General features: G+C 44.7%; 1 long non-coding RNA gene across 1 annotated transcript; it reads right to left on the minus strand.

Moving 5' to 3' along the window:
- Positions 1 to 2323: 2323 nt before the first annotated feature.
- Positions 2324 to 9052, minus strand: LOC124555041. The gene is made up of 3 exons (XR_006968510.1): positions 9009 to 9052; positions 2839 to 2907; positions 2324 to 2400 (listed from the first exon to the last, which is right to left on the minus strand). It is a non-coding gene; the product is annotated as an uncharacterized LOC124555041 (long non-coding RNA).
- Positions 9053 to 10268: the final 1216 nt, after the last annotated feature.

Genomic DNA, 10268 nt, shown 5'->3' on the forward strand with positions numbered 1-10268 from the left:
TTAAAATGCATTTCCTGCATACACAAGCACACAGGGCATTCCTGTACCAGGAGTTTCAGTTCCTCCAGATCTGTCCTGAACCCAATAGTGTTCTGCTGTAGGATGGGTGCATCTATCATGGGTGTAGCACAATCATCCAAGAATTTTTGTCAAGGAGGGGAGCCCGCAACAGTTGGATGCTCAGCCTTGAGGCAAGATGATTGCCCTAGACTGCCATGAAGGTCCATCACCTCTGAAGAAGAGTCGAGAGAGACATCAGAGAGGATGATGTCACATCATTGGACTATGTATTTCCCATCTCCGTCAGTGGGTGCTTCTTCACCTTCAACTTTGACTTCTTTGTCTGAGGAGGATTCGGAGCCAGAACTGTGGTAATGGTAGTGGCAGTGCTGGACGATGGGCCAGACAATCTTTGGAGGAGCAAGGACCCATGCAATGTCGGCAACCATAGCCTTTTCTGATGTTCTTGGGGGAGGGACAGACTTCAATATAACTGCAGCAGCACTAGTGAATTGACAAATGCAGGTACTAGTACTGCCAGTAGTAACATCAATTCATGTAACAGTATTGGATTTCTGCACTGGCTGTTTAGGAACTTAAGCAAACAAGGTAGTGACTGTTTGGGGCAACATGGCCTTGTACATCTCTTTGGCCTCACCATAGTAGATGTACTTCATAGTCTTAACCTTTTGTATCTTTTGTTCTTCAAGATACATGCTGCAGTCACAACTCCAGCCAGGCTGAATCCCAGTGCAATTCACAGACTTCAAAGGAGGTGAACAAGTGACTCCTTCATGGGCAACCTTACCAAATTTGTCACAATTGATATCTCCATGACACTCAAGAGTAGTATCACCACACCACTGGTATTTAAAAGAGCGCATTGGGTTTGGGACATAAGGCCTCATGCTTAGGTAAACAAAACCTGCCTTAATGTGCTCAAGAAGTTTCGTGCTATTGAATGTCACGATAAAGGAGATGGATTTCAGAAGATCCCCATCTACCCTCTTCACAAAGTTTTGCACGTATGTCAATTATACCTTCTGGAGCCCACTCATCGTTCAATTCCTCCTTGGGAACATCCCCCAGATCACTGCATGTCCTAACATGTTTGCTGTAATTCAAGGTGGTGTGTATCTCAGTTTAAATAGCATGTTCCCGAAGGCATTGAGCTTTCTCCAGGATCTTAACTTGTTGGGAACTAGAAGTTTCTACCAGCAGTGACCAATAACACAATTGCTTGACTAATTTTAAAGTGCTAGTAATGCCTTCTAAGCCTTTATGAATATAGAAAGGCAAAACTTTATTGAAGCTATCCTCTTTCCTTTCCAGTATTAAAGACATTCTGATTACCAGCATCCATTCTGTTACTACAGACAAAATTTTTGGAAGGAACTCCTGAGCCAGGAGGACTGGCTACACGAGCCCCCTCATTTTATTGGATGTTAGTACCTACCAGCGGCCCACCCTTTCCACTGGGAGGAGGACAGAATTTTGAAGGTTCTATCAAGCAGCTAGGGAAAGAAAAGTCTATCTGGATAGAGCCCTGTGTGTCTAGGTAGGCCTTATGTAACTCCAGGTTCCCCAGAGGTTGCCCACTAATGACTGTTTCACATCAACAGCCATGCATCTCATCAGCATGCAGCACGTCTTGAGATTGGAGGTTTTTTATAGAGGTTTTGGCCATCCTCACAATCTGGACGGTCAAGCTAAGATCCCCATTCCCTGTCACACACAATGTTCCACCATCACACCACATGGTGGTCACTGAAGCATGCCCAGAGCTTACGGTGAAAAGAGGACTGGCGGTACTTACCATTCCCCAGGGTGGCCAAGCCTGTATCCAGCAAATGAATGCTGGGCCCTTGAGGACGAAGGTTTATATAGTAGAAATTGGTGAAGTGCAGCAGCAGGAAGGACAGGTTTCTGGTTATGTGAGTACTGGGATCTCAAAACAAAACCAGATACATATAATGCAGGAGTAGGCCTCACAATGAACAAGAAAACATGAATCCAGATAAACTACCATGAAGCACATAGTAAATTCGTTGCCACTGCCAAGATTGACACAAAACCAAGACCAATGACAGAAAAAATATATATGCCTACCAACTAAAAATGTATCCGAGAGATTGAAAGAGTATATGACGAAAAACGAGATTTTATTCAGTCTGCTAAGAGAAATGCGATGGCTTGACTACTACAATCTTAATAATGAAATTGCAGAAATCATGACTGGGTTGACAAACAATAGACGCAAGTAGCAACTACCCAGTCCACTTGCAAAGTGATAGTTACAGACCATTAAATAATATCAGGTACACAACTTACTTTGTGTCAGATTTTCAATCTCTTTCGGCACACTTTTTTCACGTGATGATGGGTTGTCATCTGCAGCACCTGTGGATTTGTAGCGAACTTAGAAACTCTGCAAAAAACTGTTGAAAGCAGTCTATCTAAATACAATACAAACATACACTTACATATTAAAAACAATACAATAAACCAACAGTAGAAAGTTGGAACACACACACATACTACATGGGAAAAGGAATGGAGAAGAATCTAGTAATATAGTGAAGGAAGGGGCTGAAAAAGAGTCCCAATATAGACTGCATGAGGGAGGAATGCATACCAGCAATAGTGAGGGATGGGAATAAGTAGGGCTGGGCAGATACACACCTGGGGGGAGGGGGGAGGGGGGAGGGAGGGGGGGGGGGGGGAATGACTGCAGAATTATGACTAGGTCAACAAACAATAGATGTAATTAGCAACTACCCAGTCGGCTTGCAAAGCCATAGTTACAGACCATCAGATAACTTCAGGTACACAACTTACTTTGTGTCAGATTTTCAATCTCTTTTGACACACTTTTTTCACGCAAAGATGGCTGGACATCTGCAGCACCTGTGGATTTGTAACACACTTAGAAACTCTGCAAAAAACTATTGAAAGCAATCTATCTAAAGACAATACAAACATACACTTACATATTGAAAAGAACATAATAAACCAACAGTAGAAGGTTGGAACAAAACCATACTACACATGGAAAAGGAATGGAGAAGGCTCTAATGATATAGTGAAGGAAGGGGCTGGAAAAGAGTCCCAATATGGACAGCACAAGGGAGGAAAACATACCAGCAATGGTAAGGGATGGGAATAAGTAGGGCTGGAAGGATACATGCCTAGCGTGCGCGCGCGCGCGCACGCACTCTCTCTCTCTCTCTCTCTCTCTCTCTCTCACTCACTCACTCACTCACACACACACACACACATACACACACACACACACACACACACACACAGAGAGAGAGAGAGAGAGATTGATTTTTTTTTGGGGGGGGGGGGGGGGGGGGGGAGAGATTGTGGAGATAGGAGTGAGTGGGGAAAAAGTTAGAGGTGTGTGTGTTGGGGGAGGGGGGGGGGGATAAGCCAGGTAAGTGTCAGCCAATTCCAGGGAACCTGGTGTAGGGTAGAATGGATCAGCCATTTTCTTGCAGGGTGGGGGTGGGGGGAGGACTGAGAGAATGGAAGGAGCAATTTGGGGGGAGGGGGGGGCTGGGTAATCAGGTGAGATGTCTTGAGCAAGGGAAATGGGGTTGGGGGTCCGAGTCAAAGAGATGGGAACTTCAAATTGCACTTATTGTAAAAACATACACTGTTTTCATAATTTCAGTATTGACTCACACACACAAGCTTGTGACCATCACCAAATTTCATCAACCGTTTCAGTGTTAAGGAAATAAACCCAACAAACCATTGCTTGTAACACTGTGGCATGGCTTGTGTGTGCCACTTACATAGTTACACATGCAGCAGGTTCAACCATTTCGGCGGGCATTCTATGGAGAGATTCTTTATGATGGTCAGCAACTTTCTTGGTGGTTGCAGGAATAACAGTATGTATGACTAACGGACTTAACAGTAGCCAACATGGCCCTGCTGTGTCTGTAGCACAGCACAGCTGAATACAAAGGAGTACAGCAGCTGTTTTATTTCCTGGGGACAAGCAGCTCTACTATGTAGTTTGTTCTGGCGTAACCATAAGCACTGGAACGACGACAAAGAACGGAAGACCAGAGAAGGCGCTAAAACGACGTCAGCCAATGGTGTGCAGATTAGGACTGCACCACAACAGGAGCACCCTTGAGCCGAAGTGGACGTAAGCGCCCCTCCTGCCAGCCTCGGTCGCTCAGATCGGCTCTCTATATGGGCATTAGTGGACAGTATAGAGTTGTAGACCGGCACTCCCAGATCAGTTATCAGTGTTGTGTGTCAACTTGCAGGAAACTTTTGTATAGCAATAACTTGGACTTATGTTGTAGGTCGCCCATCGTTTGCGACACCATTGTCAATACAAGTTAAGTATTGTCAATTTGCTTCATAGAAATAAAACTTCTAATGTTATTTGCCTGGATTATTGTATAGCATTCCGAGAACACAGCATTCCTTAGGCACCCTCTATACGAGATGAGTGGGCAAGACCCAACAACTTGCAACAAGTCTTCAAGCGAGCTACGTGCCAACAGCCACAGAAATATGTATGTTTTTTGTGCTGGCACTTTCATTCTCTCGTCTTTACTTTGGAGGAGCACATATTGCTCTAACAGCTTCTTCTCGTTTTTGCTGATCAGTGTTTTCAGGTGGGTGCTGTAGAAAATTTCTTTGATTTTGAAATTATTTAGATTGCTTGCCTATTAATTTTTTACATTTGTGTCCTCCAATATGCCCACTAATCCTGTCCCACCCCCTGCTGAAGCGCCACAGCCGCAAGCGTTAGATGCCATTCCTGCACTACTCAACACGGTGCAGCAACTACTGGCCAAGGCTGCACACCCGACAGAAGCACCGCCTACTGCAGTTGCTACACCACCTTTTTGACAGTTTCATGACCAAGAAGAGAATGGCTTGAGTGGTTATCACAGAAGGTAGAATGCACATTAGGACAAAGGGACAGGAGGGACGAAAGGAGAAGAGATGAGGAAGAAAACAGGAAGGGCGAAGGGGCAGGCAAGAAGATGAAGACAATCATAACATTTTACTGGTAAAGATTCTATTTATAAATTCACCATGCTCATTTCAGAATGACATGCAATTGCTATAAAGATTATATGTGCGGAGTGCTTTCCCACATACATATGTAGTATTTCAGTATCATAATTTCCACAGACACATAATTAAAAAATAGCTAGTACCAATTTCATGAGTTGTTCCAAAAACAACGAAGGATTTCTCCTGAGATGGAAGTTATTTTATTTTATGTCGCTTGACTAATGCGATCTTAATAACGAAACTTCAGAAATTCCGAACAGGTTTAATAACACTAGATGCAATGGGCTAGCACATTGTCTACTTGCATAATAATCACAGTTCACCAAATTATTTCAAGTGTACAACTTACTGTCTATCATAGCTTCAGTCTCTCTCGTCACACTAAGTGATCTTGTAAAAGGAGACGCGCGGATGTCTACAGAACCTACAAATTTGTAAAAAAATTAGTAAAGCAATAGACACATCAACTTCACAGAAACTGAATAAGAAACCAAGAGTACAAGGGAAATAAATACGAACACACTTGAGAAGTACGAAATAATAGTGGACCAGAAGCGAGCAAAAGAAGCCCAGAGAGAAGAATAAGAGGGTGAAACATGTTTCAGCCAAAAGGGAGATGGGAGAATGTGGGAGTGGGAGGATATGCCTGAAGAGTGGGAGGAGATAGAACAGAATTGGCAAGTACAGGGAAAAGTGCAGAATGAAAGGGGATATGAAGAATGAGGAAAAATGGAGTAGGTAGAGAGACCTGATCTGTGGATCCTGAGAAAAAGAAGAGTGTGAGAGTGGGGTGGGCTGGGAGAGCGGTGGCATGGGCAGGGCAGTGTGGGAGAGTGGTGGCATGGGCAGGGCAGTGTGGGAGGGTGGGGCAAGAGTTGGCCCAGGCTGGTTCTTGGGGCAGGGCAGGGCTAGAGGTAGCATGACAGGACAGCATTGGTGGGAGTAACATGAAGGGAAGCATGGGTGGGAGGCCAAGTGGTGGCAGGAAAGGTTATTGGGGCCAAATGAGGCAAGGGTGGGAAGGGAAACTGGGGCACGAGAGGCTTGGGTGGAATGGGAAAGTGGGGGCAGGGACCAATTGTAAGGTCAGGGCGAGGCATAGAGGGTGGCCTGGTTAATTAGGTGCAGGGAGGTTGAGCTGGGATATTGGGGGCAGGGCAGGGTGGGATGGCGAGGCTGTAAGGGGACAGCAGGGCAACGCAGGCCGACAACAGCACCGCAGGGTGGCGTGGGTCATGGACAGGACGACTGGTCGGCGTGGGCCACAGATGGGATGGCTGGGCGAGTGAGGCGGGCACTGTACAGGACTGCTGGGCGGTGTGGGCCGGGGACAGAAAGACTGGGCCATGGATGGGAAGGACGTGTGGGGTAGGTTAGGGACAGCTAGGTAGTATGAGGGTGGTATGGAGGAAGTTAGGTGTTAAGCATGTGGGGTGGGATGGGGAAGGTGTGTGCTGTGTGGAGAGTTCTAGGTGGGTATGGTGTAGGGTGCTTTGGGAAATTGGGGTTGGGGGCAGGGTGAGCAATGAGCATGCATGTTGCCTGTTAGCACTGATAAGTGCAGATCATCAAATAATTTCAGCTATACAACTTACCGCCTGTCTCAAATTCAGGCTCTCTCTTCACAGTAACTGTTCCTTTAAATGGAGCGGAGCGGTTATCTGGAACTCCTGTGGATTTGGAACAAAATTGGAAATGAAATATACAGATACACTTAATGGTAGAAACTTATCCAGAAACCAACAGTACAAAGGTAAGTACATACACATACGAAAATAAATTAAAATCGCTCAAAAGAGGAAAGGCCACTGGACCTGATGGGATACCAGTTGATTTTACACAGAGTACGCGAAGGAATTTGCCCCCCTTCTTGCAGCGGTGTACCACAGGTCTCTAGAAGAGCGTAGAATTCCAAAAGATTGAAAAAGGGCACAGGTCATCCCCGTTTTCAAGAAGGGACGTCGAACAGATGTGCAGAACTATAGACCTATATCTCTAACGTCGATCAGTCGTAGAATTTTGGAACAAGTATTATGTTAGAATATAATGACTTTTCTAGAGACTAGAAATCTACTCAGCAAGAATCAGCATTGGTTTCAAAAAAGATGATCGTGTGAAACCCAGCTCACGCTATTCATCCACGAGACCCAGAGGGCCATAGACATGGCTTCCCAGGTACATGTCGTGTCGATATTCCATAGACTGACGTTTTGTCTCCTGTCACAATTGAATGGAGAAAGGCATCACCTTCATTCTCATAACATGAGAGGAGTTCCTGGGAAATTTCAAGTCTGTGCACTTTCATTCCAGTAGTCAGCATCTGGGGTACCAATCGTACACGAATCTTCCGATAGCCAAGCAAAGCAATAATGTGACCCACACATTCTTGTGAAATGCCAATTGCGCTTGCAATTTCTCTCTGAGTGATACAACGATCATCCTGAATCAATCTGTCAAGATTTTGCTTGTGAAACTCGGTGGCTGCTGTCACAGGATGTCCAACTCTTTATTTGTCATGCAGGTCACATGTTCCCACCTCAGCATCTTTAAAGTTACTCGCCCGAAGACGTACACTACTCACATCAATACAATCATTATAAACTGATGAATCTCGTTTGGGGTGACACCTTCTGCTGTCAAGAATTCAATGACTGCACGTTGTTTAAATCGCACTGACCGACAGTTTGCGCAGGGGTCTATACTTTACACTGTAACAACACAACCATTCAATGCTAAGGCTTCCCGCCAACTGGAGTTGTAGAGAAGAGGTTACAGAACATACCAATGCTGCCAACTGTTGGAGAGTTATGAAGGTGGAGGCATTACTTTTCAGTCAACTCTCTTAGTTTATTCTATAATTAATGTATCACAAATTGAACACAAATTAGAAATGTCTTTAAAACAGTACAAAATCATTATGAAACTAATTTTGATTATTATCAATTAAGCAAAGCTGTTCTAGTGATACCAAATGAGTAATTTTTAATAACATTTCGTGTTAAGAGAATATCATGATTTCCATTGAATGCTCATTCTTAAGATATGAGCTGGGACTATACATACATTACAAAAGATTATTTTACATGTCAAAACCAATGCATTTCTTGCTTTAGGTTTAAAAACACATTGTGTCTTTAAACACAGCAAAATTAAAGGTCAACAACTAATTTCAAGAACACAACTTACCACCTTTTATATCTTCAGTCCGTGCTGTAACACTAACTGATGCCCTAGATGGTGGTTGGCGGACATCTCCAGTATCTGTGGATATGTAACAAAATTTTAAACACTGCAAATGTTGAACTCTTTCTAAACAAATAAACATAACAGAGAGATCTACTTAAAAAAATATATATCAAATGCAAAAGAAGGGTAAAAGCATAAACAGTGACATGAAGGAAAATGAAAATGAAATAGGTTAGTTAGCAGAGGACATGCTGAGCAATCTCGTTGTGTGGTGAAATGAGTACAAAAAGAAAGGTACAATGCACATTAGGACAAAGGGACAGGAGGCACGAAAGGAGAAGAGATGAGGAAGAAAACAGGAAGGGCGAAGGGGCAGGCAAGAAGATGAAGACAATCATAACATTTTACTGGTAAAGATTCTATTTATAAATTCACCATGCTCATTTCAGAATGACATGCAATTGCTATAAAGATTATATGTGCGGAGTGCTTTCCCACATACATATGTAGTATTTCAGTATCATAATTTCCACAGACACATAATTAAAAAATAGCTAGTACCAATTTCATGAGTTGTTCCAAAAACAACGAAGGATTTCTCCTGAGATGGAAGTTATTTTATTTTATGTCGCTTGACTAATGCGATCTTAATAATGAAATTTCAGAAATTCCGAACAGGTTTAATAACACTAGATGCAATGGGCTAGCACATTGTCTACTTGCATAATAATCACAGTTCACCAAATTATTTCAAGTGTACAACTTACTGTCTATCATAGCTTCAGTCTCTCTCGTCACACTAAGTGATCTTGTAAAAGGAGACTCGCGGATGTCTACAGAACCTACAAATTTGTAAAAAAATTAGTAAAGCAATAGACACATCAACTTCACAGAAACTGAATAAGAAACCAAGAGTACAAGGGAAATAAATACGAACACACTTGAGAAGTACGAAATAATAGTGGACCAGAAGCGAGCAAAAGAAGCCCAGAGAGAAGAATAAGAGGGAGAAACATGTTTCAGCCAAAAGGGAGATGGGAGAATGTGGGAGTGGGAGGATATGCCTGAAGAGTGGGAGGAGATAGAACAGAATTGGCAAGTACAGGGAAAAGTGCAGAATGAAAGGGGATATGAAGAATGAGGAAAAATGGAGTAGGTAGAGAGACCTGATCCGTGGATCCTGAGAAAAAGAAGAGTGTGAGAGTGGGGTGGGCTGGGAGAGCGGTGGCATGGGCAGGGCAGTGTGGGAGAGTGGTGGCATGGGCAGGGCAGTGAGGGAGCGTGGGGCAAGAGTTGGCCCAGGCTGATTCTTGGGGCAGGGCAGGGCTAGAGGTAGCATGACAGGACAGCGTTGGTGGGAGTAACATGAAGGGAAGCATGGGTGGGAGGCCAAGTGGTGGCAGGAAAGGTTATTGGGGCCAAATGAGGCAAGGATGGGAAGGGAAACTGGGGCACGAGAGGCTTGGGTGGAATGGGAAAGTGGGGGCAGGGACCAATTGTAAGGTCAGGGCGAGGCATAGAGCGTGGCCTGGTTAATTAGGTGCAGGGAGGTTGAGCTGGGATATTGGGGGCAGGGCAGGGTGGGATGGCGAGGCTGTAAGGGGACAGCAGGGCAACGCAGGCCGACAACGGCACCGCAGGGTGGCGTGGGTCATGGACAGGACGACTGGTCGGCGTGGGCCACAGATGGGATGGCTGGGCGAGTGAGGCGGGCACTGTACAGGACTGCTGGGCGGTGTGGGCCGGGGACAGAAAGACTGGACCATGGATGGGAAGGACGTGTGGGGTAGGTTAGGGACAGCTAGGTAGTATGGGGGTGGTATGGAGGAAGTTAGGTGTTAAGCATGTGGGGTGGGATGGGGAAGGTGTGTGCTGTGTGGAGAGTTCTAGGTGGGTATGGTGTAGGGTGCTTTGGGAAATTGGGGTTGGGGGCAGGGTGAGCAATGAGCATGCATGTTGCCTGTTAGCACTGATAAGTGCAGATCATCAAATAATTTCAGCTATACAACTTACTGCCTGTCTCAAAT

The sequence above is a fragment of the Schistocerca americana genome, chromosome X, assembly GCF_021461395.2.
Source record: "Schistocerca americana isolate TAMUIC-IGC-003095 chromosome X, iqSchAmer2.1, whole genome shotgun sequence".
Lineage (NCBI taxonomy): Eukaryota > Metazoa > Arthropoda > Insecta > Orthoptera > Acrididae > Schistocerca > Schistocerca americana.